Source organism: Drosophila mojavensis, unplaced genomic scaffold (assembly GCF_018153725.1).
Source record: "Drosophila mojavensis isolate 15081-1352.22 unplaced genomic scaffold, ASM1815372v1 contig_36, whole genome shotgun sequence".
Classification (NCBI taxonomy): domain Eukaryota; kingdom Metazoa; phylum Arthropoda; class Insecta; order Diptera; family Drosophilidae; genus Drosophila; species Drosophila mojavensis.
In genome coordinates this window covers 280,892-286,891 of record NW_025318858.1, presented here as the reverse complement: position 1 = coordinate 286,891, position 6,000 = coordinate 280,892, and positions in this window count along the sequence as shown.

The following is a 6,000-nucleotide window of genomic DNA, read 5'->3' as shown; positions in this document are numbered from 1 at the left end:
CTACTAACATGGTCCACAGATAGACATAGATACAATAATTGATTTTGTCTGTTCATTTACTCTCTAGACCGTTCACGAGTATGGTGCAGTCGGGTGGGACCGTCCACAACGCTTCTACTTGTCCTTTTAATTGGACACGGCAACGAAGCTTACAACTGGCAATGGCAATGAGTAGTTAATAGGAAACCAAACACCCACTCTATTCCAATCCCTCCGACTCATCTCCGATTTTTGCAGACAAATAAAAGTTAAAGCTGTCATCGAACGGCGCATTGGCAAGCGGACAGGTGGGGGAGCAATTGTGTATCCCATCAGCCCCTGGTGTTCGATCCTAAAAAGGTCGGCACACATACGCACACACCCCCACACATACACAGCGTGAATGTGAGGAATTCTCCAACAGTTTTGTAAGCCAAGTCTAAGACTAGACAGTCGCAGCATTAAATAATATTCATAATTTGCAGGACCTATGTCGCTGCACACAGACATAAAAATTAAGGTGTTCATGTGACCATAAAAACAATAAAATATTTAACACAAATTTTAACTTAATGCTCCGGCCATAAAAATGTATGAGTGAAAAAAATATGGCTGCCTACTGTGCGGCATCGTTAAAAACAAGCTAGCTATTACAAAGGAGGTGTATAGCCCGCTCAGAAGGCAGCGTAGGAGGCGGAGCAGGCCAAAGGAACAGGAGGTGCCGGAGCAGCAGAAAGAGGCAAGTTCTTGCTGCCAATGCTGCCTCATTAAACCAAAAATTACACAAAGGATAACGCGCAGCTTGACGGCGGCGACCGTGGCTACAAAGTGTTTTTTTTTTTCCTTTTTCCTTTTTTTTTTTTTTTTTTTTTTTTTTTTTTTTTGGCCAAGTGTATGTGTTGTTCTCACTTCTAACCCCGCATGCCGTATCCCTCACGCCTTATCCCTTAGCCATTACCATTTGGAGTTGACCTACTAGTGCTGCCTCTCACCCATCGAGACCGACATGGAGACAACATAAAGCCCCAATATATATCAGATCAAACCAGATTTTCTGAAAAAAGGAGGAAATAAGAATCATTATAAGAAAAACGAAAACTAAACTAATAATAATAATAGCAATAATAAAAATAATAATAATATTATAAAATAATATAAAATAAATATGAGAGAAAAGGGAAAAAGCTAAATCTATCGTGAAAAAGAATAACTGTCAGCACTGGCTCGCTTTGTTTTTGGGCATTTTGGCCCCGCTAACTTTTAGCTTACGGATAGGCATACAAATAAAAAATTATCGCTCAAGTCCAGGACACGGCGTGGCGCAGGGACTACTGCATAGCCATTATATTTTATTTTTACATTTTTCGTCACGTTTGATGCCGGCCAGCCAGCATCGTTATGTATATAATACGTACGTATATACATATATTTATACATACATATATATATTTTTTGTTGGTTTTTTATTTGCTCAGCTCCTGTGTACAGATGCTGGCAGCACATCCCCCCACCCACACCTTGTCGCCAGCTTTGGGAACCTGCATCGTCATTGTCTTTTGACGCTGCGAGCATTTCGTCTCGGTTTCTGTGTGTGTGTTTGGGTGTGAGTGTAGGTGTGTGTGTTTTACTTCCTGTTTCATCTCTGGCTGCTTCCTGCTTATTTCTTATGTGTATTTTTACTGACGCTGATTTTTATTTCTTTCCAGGATGTGATATTTCATTCAGTTCGGCTTACAGCTAAACATAATAACTAAACGTTGCGTCGCAGGCATCATTCCTCTCCTCCTCTTCCCTCTGCCTGGCAGAAATCTTAAGAATGTTTTTTTGAGCTATACCCCATTCACATTTATTGACTATTGAGGTTGCTCAGAGTATGAACTGATTCGATTCTAAATTCATTAAATATATAAATTACACATTTACAAAATTCAACTTAAAGCTCTTTCAATCGAATGTTGTGAAAACTTTTTTCTACACCTGATCATAGTAAACGAATGTCATTTAAAGTATGTTTCGAAACTATGAGTGCCATGGGCGACAGGAAAATTGTTGCATTCACTGTAGCGAGGGGTGTGCGTGTGTGTCTGTGTCTATGTGTGCGTGTGAGCACAGAGTGCGTGTGTGTCTGTGTCTATGTGTGCGTGTGAGCACAGAGTTATATGTACGTGATATTTTGCCAGTACACATAATTTGTATTCCCGCTTGCAGCAACAATTTCGCATGCACTGAGACAAAAATCAGGTTGCCAATCGAAAAAATGCCTAACTGAAGTGTTTTGTCTATTGAAGAATCAGCTCAATAAGTGCTCAATAACTCAAGACTGTTATATATATTTCTGTTTCTGGCTGGATTATTTCTTTCTTTAGTGTTCATCCTGCCAAGGAACTTTAACACATTGTCTTACCCTCAATAATACTGTCAAAAAGCAAAACAAAACTGGTCTGTAAATCCGTAAACGATATAGTATTTTTCCTACTTTGCAGGGTATTTTGTTTCACGAGAAATTTTTGGAAATCTTATTTTATTTATAATTTAAGTGCATTTAAATGAATGTGGCAAGTTTTAATTATTGAACATTATTTTTATGCATAATTGAGTTCTATTGTCTGCTCCGAATTCAAAGCTCTTTCCAATATTTATGTAGCCTTTCAAGTACCAATACAATATGGACAATACATTTTTTAAGTCGTCAATAACTTGAATTATGAATCGAGCTCTATATATACTATATAGATAAATGTATGGGCTATATATATTCTACATTATAATGTTTATTCTGCTAGAGCTCCACTTAATAGAATCACTCAATGTTCGGTTTGGCTTTTATCGCTCGCCCATATTTGATGTGATTTTATATAAATACATTTTATAATTCAGTTATATTTATTTATTTAAGCTGACCAGCCAAACGCAAATTCTGAAAATATATTATTTTATTTTCACTTTAAGCATTGTGGAATATATCTTTACAATACAAATTTGGCATTACAGGCTGCGTAATACCTGCTCATGGCTCATATAACTCACCTACAGGCAAATATATAGATTTCCCATTCTAATTTGGCAATCAAATTAATTAATTAATTAGGATATTAGTTTTTCTCTCAGAGCAAAGCAGAGTGAGCAGAGACAGTGCACAAAACCAAAACAGTCTCTTCGCTTTGAGAACGAGCACAAAAAGTGAGCATGCCACAGCACAGTGTGTGATAAATGCTTTTGAGCATTTTTAAGTCCCGCGGCGAAGAGCGCGTCCTGGCAGACGACAGCAATAATAGCTGTGGCTGCGGGTCCTGTCGCCTTTGTGTGTGATATTTTCTAATTGTTTGCTATATGTGGCTGTGGGCGTGGCCATGTGGGCGCGGGAAGACGAATGAATGGTTAGTTCAAATTTAACTGTGGCTGTTGTCGTCGCTCTCCCATATGCATCGTGGCCGCATGGAACATCGCTGGAGACTGGCCCAGGGTGTTAAACATAGTTTAATGTTTGCATTGAAATGGAACAACGAAAACATGACATAAAAGCTGCCAGTCAACTGGCATAAAAGTGGAATAGCAACAGCCATAGCTATGGCTATAAATGCCCCAAGTGTTTTAGTATTTTATTTTACTGTTTCGTGCAATGGGGCAATGTCTTCCTCCTCAGTGTTCTTGATCCCTGCTACTCCACTTACAAATTGAGAGATGTTTCACTCGGGGTGCTCTGCTTGCTGTTGACACAGTTTTTATTCTGCTTTAACAGATTTAGTGCAACTGCCGCAAATCTTTTCAGGTAATGAAGGGCTGCTCCATGGGGCGTCTCTGCCTGCATAAAACTAGAATGAGGTCAAGCGAATTTATGTTCCAATTATTTTACTCGAAAAACAATTTCGTAAAGTGTTTCGCTCTATCAGCTGTTCCTTTTCGGGTCTCACTTGCCGCGCTTTGCTGAGATTATCCGATTTTAAGTGATTTATATCGTAGGATACTTAAGTTCATTAAGGTTTAATGTCGTAAATACTTTCAATATAAAATTGCACTTTCTAGTTGTGTCGCTTCTTATTCCACGACCTTGAATAACTTAGCTTGGAAATATCAAGTGTCACATAGAGCGACTCAATGCAATGTATGGGCCCTTATATTAAATGTGACCTAGAAGATTATTCATACTAATGACTCCATAAATAGAGTAACTTTAATTGTTGGTAAAAACGACCTCAGTGGGTATTTGTCTATATTTTTGGTTAGCAATAAATTTGTATAGGTTTGGTCAACAGTTGCGTCTGAAAACTTTGCTCGGTGCACATTTGCTTTGTACATTTGAATGTGCAAGTGTGTGTGAGCTAGCGCGTGTGTGCGGCTATTTTACGAGTTAAACAAGTATTTGAGTATTGATTTATGGGCTCCAGTGTGTCAGACTTTGCGCAAAAAATTACCGAGTGCGGCCACACAAATCATTTCGCAGTGAAAGCCACAAGATGATAGCCTAAACGAAGCAGGAATAGGGCCATAAGGACATCGAACGCATCTATCAAGTCGCATATGAAATATACCGCGATGCAAATGCCTCCAGAAATAAATTTAAAAATAACAGGATCGGAAATAAATGCACCACTTCAAGGAGTAGAAAGAGATGGCTACTAACGACAGCCATGACTTTTGGTGTTTGACACACTTTATATATATATAAATGACCATCCGAAGCGTCATAAACGGTTGATGGAGCCACACCCATAAGGTTAGGAGTACGCTCACACAGCCATCTACATAAATCCGCATATATATACAGTCGGTTACGTAAATGAAGTGCCATATAATGAGCCGCCTAGCCTGGCAGCTGACCGCTGGGCTCTGCAGTTGGCAGACTCGATATAAATCATGCAGCATTAACAGCTGCTTGGCAAACATCAAATGCGAGTTAAGTTTTCCGCACCGTAGTTTCTGTCGGGTGCACTCGACCGTATGCCGGAAACGGATATAAAGAGATCTACAAATGCTGGTGCCAACGAAACAATTGCGAGTGGGACGATGGATGCTCATTTCTCTTTTATCTTCTTCTTCTTCTGCAGCAGCAGCAGTCATTTTCCTTTTAGTCGAGGAGCAATGGCCATAAAACAAATCTCTTTAGAATTGCATTTTAAATATTTCGCGACAGACTTTTTCACTTTTCTTCCTATGCCCCAGCATCGTCAAATCATTTCTATGCATTAGCTTAAACTCTAGGAAACTAGGTAACGCCCGTCATTCGAACATACCTAAGCAGATCTCTTCAGGGCCACCTGGGTAAGCAATATTTGATTGGCATCAGTTTTCATCGTACATTTCGGAATGGCCATTTGTAAATGTGGGTGTGTAACTGAAGTCGTCATAAGGCTTTCGTTTTAAGGAGGCTGGAAGGCAGGGACGATCCAAGGCAGTCTTGGCCTAAGCCAGACAAGGCGATCCAAGCCTATCCAATGTCAGTCTAGCATTTGGAGAGTTCTAGTGCTCATAAGGCATTATCTTTCTTCAAATCATCCCTAACTTCTTCGAGGACAACTAATGTAACGAAACTCCTATTTCTTGGCCTATTTAGAATACAGGGTATATTTAAATCGGGCATTCGTGACTTGAGCACTCTTTCTTGTTTCAAATGACGGCCATAATGCTGTCTGTAGAAGTCCTACGCTTCGCTTTCTCGCTCTCTCTGGCTCTCTCTGTCTCTGTCTATTTCCCCACCTTAGCTGACTTGTTTATATCTCTAGCCATTTTGTGAAAATGCAGTCAAAGGGAAAATTGCTTCCTTTGCTGTGCCTTTGTGCTGTTCAATTTCCGTATCTGTGACCGGTTGAAGTCATTTTGTGTTTTACAATCTGCATACTTATGCGTTTTGCTGATTTAGGTTTAGCACTCGGCGCGTGTGTGTAGCACACCTTCACATTTAATTTCTCTTCTCAATCAACTGAAGTGCTGAAAACTAATTAATTTTACGCTTATCAATATGATTACGACGCGTAGCTGCATCCTCCCAGACGGCTTATTTGGAAAACCCCAGCATATACTGAA